Source organism: Canis lupus, chromosome 4 (assembly GCF_003254725.2).
Source record: "Canis lupus dingo isolate Sandy chromosome 4, ASM325472v2, whole genome shotgun sequence".
Classification (NCBI taxonomy): Eukaryota; Metazoa; Chordata; class Mammalia; order Carnivora; family Canidae; genus Canis; species Canis lupus.
In genome coordinates, this window is record NC_064246.1 from 48,071,370 (window position 1) to 48,089,672 (window position 18,303).

The 18,303-nt window shown below is 40.0% G+C and overlaps 1 long non-coding RNA gene across 1 annotated transcript in view; it reads right to left on the minus strand.

Annotated features, from left to right (window-relative positions):
* LOC112651726 (uncharacterized) overlaps positions 1-18,303 on the minus strand; it is a 107,448-nt gene that overhangs the window by 66,462 nt on the left and 22,683 nt on the right. The window lies entirely within an intron of this gene.

Genomic DNA, 18,303 nt, shown 5'->3' on the forward strand with positions numbered 1-18,303 from the left:
CAGGGACCCTGGGATAGAACCCTGCATCAGGCTACCTACTTGATGAGGAACCTGCTTCTCCCTCTCCCTCTGCCTGCCACTCCCCCTGCTTGAGCTCTTTTTCTCTCTGTCATATAAATAAATAAAATCTTTTTTAAAAAAAAAATCTTATTCTTTTAAACCACTAACGTGGAGGTGGAGCCAAGTGTGAATACCTTTAGTAAAGTGGTCAGTGGAATAAATTTTGGGAAACTGGCATAGCTACATTTCCCAGCGAGTATCTTACATCCTACACTTTTAGGATGCTTTCTTAAAGTGCAGATTCTTGGGCCCACCCCAGCTATTGATTCAATGGGATCCAGGAATCTGTACTTTTCAAACATTTTAGATACTTACATTCTGTATCTTATATCCAATGTCTGAAGTCCTTGGGAGTCTGTATTTCTGCTAGGTCTTTGTTTTTTTATTGTTTTTTTATTGGAGTTCGATTTGCCAACATATAGTATTACACCCAGTGCTCATCCCGTCATGTGCCCCCCTCAGTGTCCATCACCCAGTCACCCCATCCCCCCACTCACCTCCCCTTCCACTACTCTTGTTTGTTTCCCAGAGTTAGGTGTCTCTCATGTTCTGTCACCCTCTCTGATATTTCCCACTCACTTTCTCTTCTTTCCCCTTTATTCCTTTCATTATTTTTTATATTCTCTGTATGAGTGAGACCATATGTTTGTCCTTCTCCGATTGACTTCCTTCACTCAGCATAATACCTTCCAGTTCCAGCCATGTCAAGGCAAATGGTGGGTATTCGTCGTTTCTGATGGATGAGTAATATTCCATTGTATACATAGACCACATCTTCTTTATCCATTCATCTTTCGATGGACAACGAGGCTCCTCCCACAGTTGGGCTATTGTGGACATTGCTGCTATAAACATTGGGGTGCAGGTGTCCCAGTGTTTCACTGCATCTGTTTCTCTGGGGTAAATCACCAGCAGTGCAATTGCTGGCTTGTAGGGCAGATCTATTTTTCACTCTTTGAGGAACCTCCACAGTTTTCCAGAGTGGCTGCACCTGTTCACATTCCCACCAACAGGGCAAGAGGGTTCCCCTTTCTCCACATCCTCTCCAACATTTGTTGTTCCCTGCCTTGTTAATTTTCCCTATTCTCACTGGTGTGAGGTGGGATCTCATTGTGGTTTTGATTTGTATTTCCCTGATGGCAAGGGATGCGGAGCATTTTCTCATGTGCTTGTTGGCCATGTCTATGTCTTCCTCTGTGAAATTTCTGTTCATGTCTTTTGCCCATTTCATGATTGGGTTGTTTGTTTCCTTGTTGTTGAGTTTAATAAGTTCTTTATAGATCTTGGATACTAGCCCTTTATCTGATAGGTCATTTGCAAATATCTTCTCCCATTCTGTAGGTTGTCTTTACTTTTGTTGACTGTTTCTTTTGCTGTGCAGAAGCTTTTTAACTTGATTAAGTCCCAATAGTTCATTTTTGCAGAAGTCAAACTCTCCCTCTTTGCAGATCACATGATACAATACATAGAAAACCCAAAAAACTCCACCCCAAGATTGCTAGAACTCATACAGCAATTCCGCATATAGCAGGATACAAAAATCAATGCCTAGAAATCAGTGGCATTTCTATGCACTAACAATGAGACTGAAGAAAGATAAATTAATTGCACCAAATTGGGGTGCAACTGTAAATGGGATTGACCCAAAAAGCATAAGATACCTAGGAATAAACAAAGCTGACCAAAGAGGTAAAGGATCTAAACCCTACGAACCACAGAACACTTCTGAAAGAAATTGAGGAAGACACAAAGAGATGGAAAAACGTTCTGTGCTCATGGATTGGGAGAATAAATATTGTGAAAATGTCAATGCTACCCAGGGCAATTTACACATTCAATACAATCCCTATCAACATACCATGGACTTTCTTCACAGAGTTGGAACAAATAATCTTAAAATTTGTGTGGAATCAGAAAAGGTCCCAAATAGCCAGGGGAATATTTAAAAAGAAAACCAGAGCCAGGGACATCACAATGCCAGATTTCAAGCTGTATTACAAAGCTGTGATTATCAAGACAGTATGGCACTGACACAGAAACAGACACATAGATCAATGGAACAGAATAGAGAATCCAGAAATGGCCCCTCAACTCTATTGGCAACTAATATTCGACAAAGCAGGAAAGACTATCCACTGGAAAAAGGACAGTCTCTTCAATAAATGGTGCTGGGAAAATTGGACAGCCACGTGCAGAAGAGTGAAACTAGACCACTCTCTTACACCATACACAAAGATAAACTCAAAATGGATGAAAGATCTAAATGTGAGACAAGAATCCATCAAAATCCTAGAGGAGAACACAGGCAACACCCTTTTTGAACTTGGCCACAGCAACTTCTTGCAAGATACATCTGCTAGGTCTTAATTACACAGGGATTTGGGAAATGGAGCTGATGTTAGAGTGGGTTTTATTCCTAGAATCCATAGACCCTTGGGCAGAGGGGACATACCTGCAAGGAAAAATACTTTGGCTTCTGCCCTCTGTGCATTGGTTCTACCAACCCAGGAGCTTAGAGTTAGTTTCAGGACTGGGGTCTTTGTAAACCAGTAGGAGAGTTAGACTCGTTGTCCCTTTCCTTTGTCAATGGTAGATTGTTTTTTTAGTCTGCTTTTTTAATGAGGAAAAATACTCTTTAGGAGAGATGGAGAGACAGGAGGTCCCAATTCTCACTCCACACCTTGGGTGAGCCTCAGACCTAGTCTTCTGTCCTCCTCTAGCCTAAAATATACTACTATAGTTTATTGTCCCTCAAGACTGTTGTGCCTTTAGCACCCAATTACTCTCTGAGTCACTTCTCCTCCTTCCAGTTTCTGGCCCTAAAAATTTTCTGTTCTTGATCACAAGCTCAGTTATGCATTTATAATGATGTTGGATATACTTTATCCAACACTTCTAGGAGTTGTGTAGTGGGAGGGTTTTTTGGGCTCTGTTGCCTTATGTATTGCTGGAAATAGAAGTTCTCGAAACTGCATTCTTAGCAAGCACTGCAAATGACTCTTATCTACACACTAAAATTTGAGGATATTGTAATCTCTGCAAGTAATGAGACTTTATAGTTGTATAACAGTAGTTTATAAAATGTCTTCATATTTATTTATTTCATTTCATCCTTGCAACAGCCTTGCAAAATAAGCAGGACTGGTATTTTTATTCTCAACTTCCTGATGATAAAGCCTAATCAGGCTAAGTTTCTTGCCCAAAAACATAACAGTAGCTAAAGAGCAAAAATGAGGACTAGATCCCAGATATTCTAGTTGATCTATTATATCATACTACATTGTCCCCAAGGTGATAATTTAAAGAGATCATTATCTATCATATGACACAAACCACATCTTTCCAAACCAATTTGAAGGAGGTAGAATCAAATATTCTTTGGAGTCTCTGGGTCTATGTTTTCCTTTTCTGTGTATGTCAAACCCTGAAGCTCTACTCTGTGGCAACAGACTTCTTTAAGAGCAATTTCTCCAATTAAAAACATGGCACCTGAAACTAATATAACATTGTATGTCAATTATACTCCAATAATAAATTTTAAAAATAATTTAAAACAAAAATAAAATGTATGGTAATTACTTTTTAAATGATCTCTATTGTAAATTGACATCATTTATAAGAGCATCCATTATTTTTAACACTCTTCCTTTAATTTTGTAAGAAACTCATATTGTTGTGCCAAGATATGGTCCCTAGAAGGTCTCATCTGCAGTGGGAGCTTCTCCTAACTTCTGCTGGCTCCTGTGGGGTTGAAGTGGCTGATTGAAATACTTTTCCTATTCCCCACACTCCAGATGTGGGGATTAGCTGAATTTTAGCATTCATTGTATGACCTTCAGAGAGAAGCAGTGGGCTGCCAACCATTCTTCAGGGCTCATGGTCTATGCAGTGGTGGGACCACCACGAGACCTCAGTCACATCATTGCTTCTGGGTCTGCATTTGGTCATTCCACATTCATTCCACAAACAACTGAGTATTACAATGTGCCTAAAAATAAACTAGAGACTGTCTCATGCTAGCTCATTTTGTAATATTCTGTGGGAAAATTTTACTATGGAATTAACGCTGCTATTCCAGAGTGCTTTGAAGGGCCTTTTAACAAACAATTTCATACAACAAAAATATTTTTTGGCTCTGTCCAATGTTAACAGAGTCTCCCCTTTCTGTGTGGAGTTATCCCTCTTTCCTCCTATCTTTAGGGTTTACAGAGAATAAGTATCTTCCCTATAGAAGACATGCCAAGAGTTTTTTCACAAGCACAAATTGCCATGAAAACTTAAAAGAGTTTGTTTAAAGGGAAGTTAATTAATTTTATTTTAGAGTTGTTGTTCAAATGTCTTTGAAATTGCTGCCTTTTTCCCTTTAGGGCCAAGCTGGTTTTCTTTAGTCCCTTCAGCACGTGGTAATTTGCATGCATGTGAAAACATTTTATCTGCATTAGTATTCTAGAACATGACTAGTCTGTGTAGTTAGAAAGGCAATGGGGTTGGCCAGTAAGCCTAACTATCTATCAGTGAGAGGGTAGGAGAACCCACAACTGTATATCTATGCTACAGAAAACTCAACTACCAGCTAAAAAAATGAGGTGAACTTATGTTGATTATACCAAATGGAAGGTTCATTATATCACTAAATGAAAAAAAGTTAAATTAGAAAATAAGCCATAAATTTTAATGCCATTCATATGGGATCCCATTACTAAGCATTTGCTTAGAAGTTAATTTTGAGAAAGGAAAAGGAAAATCAAGCATTCAGGCATAATATTTTCATTTATTTATGTATGTATTTTTATTTGATAGAGAATGAGTGTCTACAAAGGGGGAGGGGACAGTGGGAGAGAAAGAGAATCTCAAGCAGACTCCTCACAAAATGCAGAGTCTTACATAGGGCTCAATCTCACAACTCTGGCATACTATTTTTATCAATTATATCTAAGCCACCAAATACTTCCTAAGTGATTATCTTTGTGATTGTCCTCTAAAATTAGCAGATAAAGAGACAATTCCACAGCTCTCCTATAAAAATGCTTGGAAACATTTTCAGTGGTGTAATGGTATTAATGTCTTTGGGTATAGCAAGAACTTGATTGCTTTCTTTTAAAAGTATATATATATATATATGTATATATTATGTCATATCTAATCACACACAACCAACAGCTTAATTAACCCCTACTGCAGTACATCTCAACCTATCCGTGGTAAAGGATAAGTCTGGGTTTGTTTCTTTGTTTATTAACATCCATTTCATTGGAGATTGATGACGATAGGTAGCTAGAATTATATGTGATTCATCACATGGGTGTGATGTCACCCAACTGGACCAGACCCTGATTAACAAAAGGAACCCACTAATCATTTGATTGGATGTCATAGCAGTGACAAATTGCTATACAAATTTCTAAATACTAATTCCCAATTTCTATTCTTTTCTTGACCTAGACCAGTAACAATCAGTGCTGGGCTACATATAATTTAAGTAGCATTGGTAAAAAATTAAAAAAAAAAAAAAACTTTTAGATCCTATCTCAGTCCATAGTACAAAATATCTTTAAATCAGGCACTGATCAAAAAAGAGACATATTTAAACAAAAGACATACACAATTTAAGCGCAGACAATAAAACATAGACAATTGAAGCAAAAATGTCCTATTGCTCCTCTTTTACACTTTTTGCTCAGTTTAATTGACAAGTATCTTGACACAGCAAAGCAATCTGTTTCAAAAAACTGCCACCGTTTGCAACTACTTATCTTTGTGAATTATAATTTTCTCAATATTGTGCAATCAAAATAAGATAAATTGGATACTGAAACTGAAAAAATAACACTAGCCAACACTCCTGCAGAGATGCTCTTCGGAAAAATTTAAATTCCACTATAAAACACATGACCCCAGTAGAGATTCACAATATACAATGGACCTGAAACATCTTGCAGAAATAAGTTGGATTAACCTTTAAGGGGGCTGTGAGTTATTTAAACCACAAATCCCATTCTTTATGTTACATCAAGGAACATGCTGATTTACATATTTTGAAAAATGCTGGAGAAGATCCTCTGTAAAGTACCTTGTCATTTCTAATGTCTCAGACTTCCTGAATCCCTATATTGTTAGTTCAAATGCCTTAACATGTCATTATCCAACCCATCCCTCCACAACATGCACACTTTTTAAATGCATCCAAAATTTTTATTTTATGCCTAGGAATGAAAGACATCTAAGGCCTTCCCTTTCCAGTACTGACCTTCAGAGCTTTGTTTGGAGCATACTTTACAAGTTCTGGAGACAACTAGCCATTGTGCTTACAAGTAAAAACACATAAAAGCTGTTTTAAGATATGGATGCTGGAGAGTTGACTTGACTAGAATCACACATTAGCTGAGGAGCTCAGTCTTACAGCCAGTGACCCAGTGATCAGCATTCAAATCTGTACTTCAGCAAAGTAAACTGGAGTGCATTATGGGCTCATATGATCACCTGAGGATACTGGAAGCAAAACTGTTAAATCTATCATTGCCAGGGTTCTACAGAACAACGGTGAACTCCCTCCTGCCCAAAGACCTATCTAACAACACTAAAGCTCAAAGCAAATTGGGTGAAGCACCTGCAATTCATCTGATCCTGTCAAACAGGGTTTCTCAACTTGAGAGCCCTGACTAGTTCATGGGAAGTCCCTTGTTAAAAATGCAGTTTCCTTTAGATTATGGTGATAAAAGGCAACCACAAAAAGACTAAAAAAATCATTGAAATGTACACTTTTGCTGGATTAACTGAATGGTATGTAAATTATACTTCAATGAATAGGTTAAAAGTGAAAAAAAAAAAAAAAAGAGGTGCCTGGGTGGCTCAGTCAGTTGAGCATTCAATCTTGGTTTAGGCTCTGGTGGTGATCTCAGGGTTGTGGGATTTAACCCAAGTCAGGCTCCCAGTTCAGCACAGAGTCTGCCTGGGGATTCCCTCTCCCTCCCCCTCTGTACCTCCTCTACCCTCTCTCCCTCTGTTAAAAAAAAAAAAAAAAAAAAAGAGGCACTGGGTGGCTCAGTTAAGCACCTGCCTTTAGCTCAGGTCATGATCTTGGGGCCATGTGATGGAGCCCTGCATCAGGCTCTCTGCTCAGTGGGATGTCAGCTTCTCCCTCTCCCTCTGTGTACTCTCTCTCTCAAATAAATAAACAAAATATTTTTTGAAAAGTGAAAAAAAAAATTAAAGCTCAGTTCCTGGGTCCCATCCTTAGAGATTCAGAGGTAGCAGATGTGTGACAGAGTTTAGGAGTTCACACTTTTTGGCAAAGAACCTAGTAATTCTTCTGAGAACCAATGTTTAGCCTACATGTTCTGCATTATATCTTGGACCATAAGATAATGGTCCATATATGGTCCATTAAGCTGGACCATAAGAGAGCAGCATTTGCCTGGATTACTTATGAAATTATTTGAGTTGCTGTCATCAAGGAATGCCACCAGCGGAGAATGCTATTCATTCAATATATCTTATAAGCGGGAAGACAACTTATGTTATTTGGTCATAGCTCTCAATTGATAGCAATAAGACAGTAAAAAGAAAAAGCCTTTATGTTAATAATTTTTAAAACATAAAATTATTTCCCTTTGAAAATATATCTTAAATATGACTAAAGAAGACATGGAAAATATAAACAGAATAATAGAATTTTAAAAATTAAATCACTATATACACATACATACATAAAAACAGCAAGCCAAGACTGTTTAAAAGGTAAATTCTCCCAAACTTTAAGGAATAAAGCCTAATCTCATACAAACTATTACAGAGAATAGAGAAAGGCAGGAAGCTCTCCAATTCATTTGTGAGCCTAGAACAACCATATCGCAAAGACAGATAAAGAATGTGTGTGAAGAAAAAAAAAAATACTGCCAACTCACCTGAGCTTAGTTGTAAAAATAATTTTTTAAAGAGTTCGCAAACTAAATCCAGTAACATCAGTTCCCTACTTCATATCATGCAAAAATAGTAATTTAAAATAGATCACAGACCTATATATAAAACCTAAAATTATAAAGCTTCTAGAAGAAAATAAGAAAAAATCTCTACAACTGCAACATGGACAGAAGTGTTTAGATAGATAGAATATATTAAGACACCAGTCATAAAAGGACAAAAAATGATAAATTGGACTTCAGAATTAGACAATTTTGCCTTCAAAGATATTTTTAAAAATGAAAGAGTAAGACATATACTAGGAGAGAATATTCAAAAAACATGTATCAGATACAGAACTTGGTAGTCAGAATATACATAAGAAACACAACTCAATTATAGGAAAACAACCAATTTCTAAATAGGCCAAGCCTTTAAACAAACACTTCTTAAAGAAGATGTATAAAGGCCACAAACTCCATCTGAAGTGTGAATACACCCTTCAAACATCTTAAAGGTAGCTACCTCCAGAACAATAACCAGCTCAAAACAACAAATTTAATGGATGAAATTTCCGTGAACAAAAATAAAATTCTACCTTCTGATGAGAAAAGGAATTTATACAAATATAAAACCTGATAATAGTTTGTGAAATAAAGATTCGAAGAATCTAGTGAATGCTGAATTTATTAGAAGCCCATAGCATTTGATAGCTATTGGAAAAGCTATTAGGAAATTTTAAATTAAAAAAAAAAAGACAAAAGAAGAAAAAGAAAATCTTGTGACCTGATTGCATGCTAGATTATTTTGTTTTGTTTTGAAGACTGTAGCTGTTTTAAGAGGTGACATTTGACATTAGCACCAGGAGAGCTGAGACTGGAGGGGCAGATGGCCATAAATTTTGTGATTCTCCTCCCAATAAGAGGCAAAATCTATGTCCCTTCTCCTTTCATCTGAGCGGGCCCTGAGACTTCTTTGATCAATAGAACATAGCTGACTCTCTGGCAGTTTTTAGATCCAGACTTTAAGGCACCTAGCAGCCTCTACTTCTTCTTCCAACTTGGTGCACTAAGCTACCAGGTGTCCATCCTGCCCTGTGGCTTCCATCTTGGTGCACTAAGCTACCAAGTGTCCATCTTGCCCTGTGGCTACCATACTGTGAGGAAGCCCAAGCTAGCCTAAGGGAATGGCCTTGTGGAGATACAGAAGCCCAGTGAATCTCAAGCATTCCAGGCCCCAACCATTCAAATCCTCCCAAATCAGAGCCAGTGGTGTGAGTGATGAATCCACAATGGTCAGCCCGAGTCAAGCCAGAACCACTCACAATTTGATTGCAACCACTTGAGAGATTTAAGTAAGAACCAGCTGATTGAGATATAATAATCGTTTTATATATTACTATAGCATATACAAGTATTAACATAAAAAAAGTGGGATTCACTCATTAAGTTTGTTACACAGTAGAGAACATGAGGTTCCTCTCACACCAGCCATGCCCTGCCACAGGAGGAATGATTAAAGGAAAAATATATATTTGGCCCAGAGAAGGGTTTACTTCAGAAAGTATAATAACTATCCACAAATATTTGAAACTTTGGCATGTGAGCTAGAGAACAGCCTTATTCTGCAAAGGACAGATCTAAGACCAAGACCAGATGTTACAGGGAAATGGCAAACATCAAAGTTCCTAGAAAGAAGACTGTCCCAATAATCAGTCTGGTACAAGAATAAAAACAGAATCATTGCAATGTCAGAAACAATTTCTCAGGACAGGTTCAAATGGTTACATGGGATGTCTGGTTAGGCTATATGTTAAAAATGAGCATAAAATAAGATGTAAGACTAGAAGCATGACCAGGTTGCTGTGATCCTACTATGTGTTTCAGAAATATAACAACTGACTTGCAGGTATGAGTCTGAACTAAAAGTAGCCTAGCTATTCTCAATTTCAACTCTGAAAATACTGACTCAGGAGGCAATCAAATTCATGGCCTTGACCCCAATTTACCCTATGCTTAAACAAAACTAGTTTCTCAGGAATTATACATGTATTCTATTTGTAAGAGGTTCACTGCACAAATGCTACTAGAAATCTCTTCCAGTATTTAAAAAAACAACTTTGTGGAAATGCTTTAAGACTAGAAGAGATAATCCCCCACTACCACTGCTGCCTCCTACATTTGATCATTTCTTCCCTACATTTGATAATCCAGAAACTGTGCCAGTCATTTTACAGCATTTTTTATGCCACTCTATAAGACAAGGTCTTATCATTGTTTCACAAATGAAGAAAGTGAGACACAGAGAGGTTAAGTAAATTGCCCAAATATGCACCCAATAAATCCTAAACTCTTTCCCAGCTGGCCGATTGCCTGGGTAGATTGAAGACTCCTTCATAAAGAAACCAGTGACTTTGTTTTAACAGGCGCTTCATTGGAAGCTCCAGCTACACTTGTTTCCGGGAATGCCCTTACTTGATTATCAAATGGGATGACTATTTGTTGTGTTAGAGAAACCAGAAAACAAATTGAGGATAAGTACCTCTCTTTATGCAGAAATGCAGTTATTTGGGGGCTCCTGAGTAGAGTCTAAGACAAAAATGCTTACTGCTTTCCCAGGTCTTCTTCCCCAAAGTATAGGTTACTTCCCAAATCAGACAAATACTATATAGCACAGTGCCACGTCAATGAAAACTAGAAAATAAATTGTTGACCAAGAAGAATAAAGAATGATTAGAGTTAATCATTATTGTTCCTCACCATTAAAAAAAAAAAAAAAAAAAACTTCCCTAGAAATCAGATAAACAAAATACACCTGCTATTTTCAAGAGTCAGTCTACCAAATAAGGCAGCCTCTGCAATTCCATTCAGAAAGACATAAAAGTTCACTCACTTGGGGTCCCCATTTAGTGTTATCATCAGCATACTGATATTAAGTACTAGAGAGCAATAAATTGGAATGCTTAATATATTCTTTATAAATCGTCTCTGGATCTTTCTTGATTTCCGGGGCCACAGTGGGTAGGGAGAAGGTTGTTGGTTGGATACACAGCTATTTGACCCTTCAAGGCAGTTTGGTATCTTTTGAGTCCATGAGCTGTGTTTATATCCAATCCCAGATAAGACAAGCTTCACTAACCACAGAAGTTTGGGACAAAAGCCAGTTGCAACCCACATATCCCTATGGTCCTCCTGCCTTCTGGCAAACTCCAGGACCAGATTGGAAAATCTGTGCCCAGTTTAGGGGCCAAGTTTGGTATGATCTGGGGATGATTTATATGGCTTTGGTTGAAGTCCACATGATATGTGCTACTTTGGCCAAATTTAGCTTTGGGGTTTCTGACTCATTGAAGTAAAATGTATCAGGTGGAGACAGATGGGCTCCCCAACAGGGATCAGAAGGGTCTCCTCCAAATCCCGTGGGACACCAAGACAACTAAATTTCCCACCTCTCTACTCAAAAGTCCAAAACAACATGCAACACAGGTGGTGTCAGGGTGAAGGAGTTGGACGTACAAGTGTTTCCCAGGATTTGCCAAAAATAAAAATAAATTGCTTTTAATTTCTGAAGGGAGAAAGGCTGGATTGATTTTACAGACTCTCCTCTAAACAGCAATTTACATGCTGAAACTGTAAAGCTGTGGGTAAAATATCCCTTCCTGGTGATTTGAAATCCGTTGATTAATTTCAAGTTGATGACCTTGTTCCCCTACAACAATAGAACTTTAATTCATCTCACTCAGGCTGCCTCTAACTAGTTTTCAACAATCACGAAACAACCAGCAAGTAGTGGTTGTTTGGTGGATAGAATCCCTATTAATAAATACAAATTAAATGAAGCATATCAAAAGAACCTGCTCCCAATACCAGACCAAATAAGATTTTCTCTAAATTTAAGAGCAAAAAATGTCTCCATAGGAAGAACCTCAGATATTCTAAGACAACTCTGTTCAGTAAAAACAAAATGCAAGCCACAAATTCAAGCCACTAAGTAATTTTTAAATTTTACAGTAGCCACATTAAAACATGAGAACAGGCAAAATTAATTTTTCAATTTTTTTTAATTTAACATGGCATATCAAAAATACTATCATTTCAACGTGCAATCAGTATAAAAGGACAGATGATATTTTTTACATCTTTTTTCCATCTAAGTCTTTGAATTCTGATGTGTATTTTACACTTAACATCTCAGTTTCGACTTTCCACATTTCAAGTGCTCAATCGGCTTATGTGACCACTGGCTACCAAAACTGGACAGTGCAGCTATCAGGTAAGAGCCACACTAAACATCCTTCAGTAAGCAAATGTTATAGCTAGTTCTGACACAAGCTCAAAAAAGATGAAGACTGGCTTTGATCTCACAGAAATGGCAACATTTGGGAAGTAGTAGAGCAGCAGGCTATCAGATCTCTGGGGAAAGCCTGCCCAAGCTTCACCACCACATGCCTCGGTTTCCCCATCTGTAAAATCTAGCTGTGTCATATGGTTTAGTAAGTGAAATTAGTGAATACAAATAAAGTGCTTGGAAATGCATCTGCCCTGTCATACTAACCAACAAGTCAGAAGAGGCTGGTCAGAAACACCTTAGCGCGAGGGTTGTTCTTTATTCATCACTGTAAGTCCCAGGACCTAGCACAGCTCTGATATATTGAAGAGGGTCAATGAACATGTTCCTTCATTAAGGGTGGTGGACACCGTGATGTGCTGCCCAAATCCAACTCTCAGAAATAAAAGGAATTTTACTCAGGCTGCTGGGAGTGCTGCCAGCAAACAGTCCTCAACTATCACCTCCCTTTGGGGAATTGCCCCAACTAAAGACCAAAGGCTTGCTAAAATCAAGCACCTGTCCAAGGTTTGTTTACATTACAAGGCAGGCTCCCTCCTCCTCAGGAATGACAGCACCAAAAGGCCACTCTTGCTCCAGAGACCCTCTTCCTTATGTCTGTATCCTTGGGCATGCACTGTGGATCCCCCCCACTACCCCTCTTACTTCCTTCCCCTGAAGGTGAAGGTGTTGACCCCAAAAACACTCCCTAATAAACATCCTACATGCTAATACACAACCCACAGAACCCAACTGGTGATAATAAGAAACAAGAACTGTCTGTTAAAAGAAGAGTTAAGACAATGAGTATATAATATTTACCAGTGTTTTCCTAACAATTTCTATCAACCAGGTCAATATAGTGTTGCCTGTACATGGATCACCACGGACTTTGAGTCTTCCCACCAGCAGCTCATTTTTTCCAAGACACACAACCACGCAGTTTCAGAAGAACTGAGCATAGCTGCAAGCACTGAGACTCTTTTAAGAAAGCTTCTTTCTTCTTTAGATTATCCAAGACTCACACACTACAACCAGATGCATGCATGCCGGAGTGAGCCCAAACCACAGAGTTCTCTCGCATCTCGGACTTTCAAATTCTTAAATTTGCCCTTTACTTAAAAAAGTCAATGATTTCACCAAGAAAGTTTGATTAGTTTCTTTTACTTTCTGTAATGAAGTGCCATCCTTTTTACACTTGAAAGGATCTTTGTAATAATGCAACATTGATCTTTTGAATACAGATGAGCTAACCTAGATAATAGGATTTAGAATGAGAAAGACCAGACTTGTTCCGATATTTAAGGCTCCAGTGCCATCAAGAGGAAATGTGGCATAAAACATGTTTCCAGAGACATTGTCTGACGCCACATTAATAAATGTAGGATCATGTTTCCTCCTGCACATAGTCTTTATTTTGTTCAACATCTTGAGAGAAGTCACAAAGCTGTGTCCCCAGATGTCAATCACCCAGTGCAAAAAAAAAGAAGGGGGGGAAGCTTTGGAGATTTAGTTCTGAGATCTGTCTTCTCAAGTCTACTGCTTTAAGCCACAAAGGTCGAGAACTGAGATTCAAACCTGATACTAGAAAACAGTTCTGACAAAACTTAGGAAAAAAATGGCAAGTTGCCAATTCAAAAATTATTTTGCACCAGGCTATGTTGAAGAACTGACAAGGGGAGGTGGGATAATTTTCCTTTGGAGAATGAAGTATAGTCTCTAAGAAATCGCTTGCTATTTTCCATCTCCCCATCCCTTAGAAAAAGTAGGAAAAGATGGTCTTTTTCTGGTCCCATCCTCCAAGAAAGACCTTAGAGAGACATCCTCAAGCACAGCCTTATACACAGGGGTGGCTTATTCTCAGTCACAGCCCATGGCAACATCTCCTGTGTATGGAGCAATGTTAGATATCGGAACAGAATGAAAAGAACTATCACGAAAGACCCAATCCAGTGACAAGTACAAAAGGATCCTACAAAAGATGCTATTATTCTACTTACAGTATGTTTGAAATTATCCATTTAAAAAAATTAAGTCCAAATCTAATGTGGGGAGCTATAAATAAGTCACAAACAAAACTGAGTGCTACATCTGTGACACTAATTATAAAGTATTAAGAGATGAGAGAGCTCAGCATGGGCTAAATTGATCAAAGAAGCTCTGGGACTTAGATAATATAATAGCTGATAATTATTGATCTCTTACTATACACCAGGTGGTATGAGAAGCATTTCACATGGGCTATCTCATCTAATCCTCAACAGGATGGAATAAGGGGGTTACGCTGGTTTTGCTGTGCCCCAAAGTTAAATACTCCCCCAAGAGTTTACAGTTATTAGAAGTCAGTTCATCAGACCCTACAGCCTGAACTCATCAACACCTAAATCATATCAAACTTGACAAAGAGTAAGGAAGATTGGAGAAGGAACACGATCAGGACCTAGAATGAAGACCAAGGTATCCTAACCGTTGCAGAGGGAAAGACCAATTGAAAGAAAACAAGTAGAGATATGGGTGGGCGTTGTGTAGGAGGACAAGTGATACAGAATCAAGTCTGGGGACAGAATAGGATGGGGACAGAGAATCAGTACATGAGTGGCTTAGTGGGTTGGTTAAGCATTTGACTTGATTTTGGCTCAGGTCATGATCTCAGGGGCGTGAGAAAGAGCCCCTCATTGAGGCTTAAGATTCTCTCTCTCTTCCTCTCCATCTGCCCCCTACCCCACCCTGCCACACCCTTGCCCTTGTGTATATTTTCTTTCTCTCTCTCTATCTCTCTCTCTCTCTCTCTCTCTCTCAAAAATAAATAAATAAGGCCACAGGAATTGGGATAACAGACAGGAGACCATAAGCAGGGATGCATTTACTAGAATGTCTTATAATACGGAAACTTGGTCACCAGGTAAGATGGTAAGAGCACGGTTCTAGATGCAAAATGTGGGTTCCGGCAGAACAAGAGCAGGGCTGATTGATGCTCTTGTTATTCCACATCTAGGAATATAGTTTGTCCCAGAGTCTGGCCTTAGGGTCCTCCCCACCCCCTCCCCATTAGAAATTCTATAACCTCAACCATAATGCAGCCTCCAGAGCACGTACCATGACATTCTGGTCCCATGAAGAAGAGAAGAGAAAGGAGGGAGAGAAGGTTTTAAGTCTGTAGGTGCAAACAGTTTGAGAAACCCTACATGCAGGAGCATCTTTTGAGAGATTTATAATGCACACTAGCACCAAACTCCATTTAAACAAGCAACCATCTTCCTAACTTATTTGGCCACCGACCCTCTGAGGGCACACTCCAGGAATGAGTAGTTTAGAGAAATGCTGGGGCAGAGAACCACACCCAAACGAGCCTTCTCAGGAGGAGGAAGACTATTACACAGAATGGGGATGGCCTGAGAAAAAAAAGGCATGCAGAGGAGCAAAGATTAACCAGAAATTATAGCTGGGAAGAGTCAAAGATTCGCTTTGAGACATTAGGACCAGATTACAAAGGAGCTAAGAAGCCTGAAGGGCCATAAAGTGGGAGGTTCCTGCTCAGAGGAATCCCAACATAAGCAGCATAGACGGAGTGCGGTGGGTCTAAGAGCTCAAAATCTGAACTGGGAGGAAATGTTGGGGGGGACAGAGGCGGGTGGGGAGATGGGCTGTGTTTCTAGCTCCTTGTCAGTGTCTACGGCAGAGCCAGGGCTCTGAAGACACACTTCCGTGTGCGTGTCAGCACCGCCCTTCAGGCCTAGGCCACCTGCATCCAGGTGTTCAATCTCTCTCCACCCCTCTCTAGGCGCGGGACACCAAGGCTTAAAGATGGAATGTGATTCGCCCAACATTGCGCAGCTAAAAGGCATCACAGCCAAGATTCAAAACCAGAGATAGCTGCCTCCGGAACCTTTGGGCTTGATCATGGTATCAGATCATCTCTGAGATTATCTTCATCAGCATCCCTCAAGGGCGAGAAAGGCAGTGGCTCACCCAATCTCCACGGTTGCCCTGGCTCCTTAGAGCCTCCATCGGCGGAGAGCAGCACCTTTGCTTTCCCTTCTCACCGGAAATTTTTCATTGAAATATAAAGCTACAGAAGGTCTGTGATATTGTTTTTCTAAATTCACCCAACTCCACCTTTAGCCAACACGTGTTTATTCCAGACACTATTACAGGTTATTTTATTTCAGGGGAACAGGCACACCCAATCCACTTACAACATTAGACACCATTCAGGTAACAGAACCAACCCTCCCCCTTAGAGCTATCTTCTGTGGCTTCTATTCTCCCAGCAACACGCTTTATTTAGCACCTTTGTTCAGGCTGCAATGACCTAGGGCCAGCGTCTGTCAATTTCTTGCCACTCGCCTCACTCTGTAACCTACAAGTGATGCTTGCTCCACTCGAAAATTCATCAGTGCTAAGGGCTTTTTTTTCCCCTCTCATCTCCTCCTTTCCAAATTTGACCCTAGGAGGCTTGGGGTGAGCAGTCCTGGCTCCCCAAGGGGTAGAGAGCAGATCTCCATCCAGCAGCCCTGCTCTGGTAACCATAAGCCCGCAGGCAGGACCTCCGCAGGTGCGTGTGCATAGAAAGCCCGCCTGAGCCTCGGCTTTGACTTGTAAACAGAGGCTTTGAAAGAGCAAAGTTGTGAGTTTGTCTCCACTAAAGCAAACTTCCTCTGCTGTTTGCTTTGGGCGTTTTGCCGATGTATCTGCCGAGCAAGAATGGATTTTCTGTCTGTTCCTCCAATCCTCCTGGAGCCCCGCGGAGCTCAACTGCCATCTCGAGGCTCCAGAATGGGCATCCAGCCATATCCGGGTCTGATCCCCCATCCAGAGGGCTTTCCTCTCCTGCTCATCTTCTCCCTTTACCCTTTCTCCCCCCAGCCAGGTCAGGTAGTGAATCTGCAACTTACCGCCCCCAAGAGGAAGGTAAGACAAAGCCAGGAGGTGGCCAACCACACCGTGCTAAGCCAGATACCCAGATAAGGTCGGGATTACCTTTCAAGGCAGCTGTGAGAGTTAATTGAGATTGTCTCCATTTAACCATGAGGATAAAAAGATGGACAAAGTTCTGGTACTTTACCCCAGGTCAGCCCCAGGCCTGCCCACCTTCAAAGACACAGCTCTTCCAGGTGCAAAATGCAAGGTGCTAGCAGAACAGGTAGTTTCCCTAAATGCTGCAGCAGAGAAGACTGCATTCAGGCTCATTTACCTTGAGACATGTGGCTCCTTCACTATATCTTTCATTTTGCTATTCTGAGACTGACATGGGTATTAAATTCTCATTTTCCTTTTTATTGTAACAAAAACAGTGCAAACATGGTTATAATCAGCTAGTGTCAGGAAAGCCAAAGGGGAGACCTGGGTATGTAATGACTACATATAGCCACAAAGAAGGTTGTGGCCACCCAGAGACTGTGCAAGCGAGTCCTACCAATTGTCCAATGTTTTAAGAAAAGCGAGAATCCTGGATCTTTAATGGGACTCCTTGTATTTAAGTTTAGCAATTTTTAGAAACTCAACACTGTCTGAGCCAATACGGCATGACAGACCAAATATGCCCATAGGACAGATGCTAGCACTGTCCGTGGTTCTGCAGCAACCTCTGCATTATCCCACCCTAGGAAGAGTCAACGGATTAGCTCTGACTTAAGACCTCCTGCATCCGTAAGGGCCAGGGGACGTTCGGAACCCAGCAGCACTAGACCTATCTGTGAAAGAGACACTTCAGAGTTCCTATGATCATGGGGTTAAGGAAGGTCACACAGTTCCATCTTCAGAGAGAGCTGGCTAGATTCTCCCCACTTAATAGGTGTGGAGAAAGACTAAACGCAGGAATTTCCTGAAAGCAACAGCAGGATTTGTCATATCTAAGGGTGTTGAGGGTTTGAAAGAAGGATGGGCTTACGTATTATCTTTGTGACATTTCCAATTAAATGCAAAATCAACAGAACATCTTCTGGCAGGGTCACGGTGGTAATGAACACCCACCCCAGCTTGTTAGCGCAACCATCTCTCAAAACAGCAAAAAGGAGG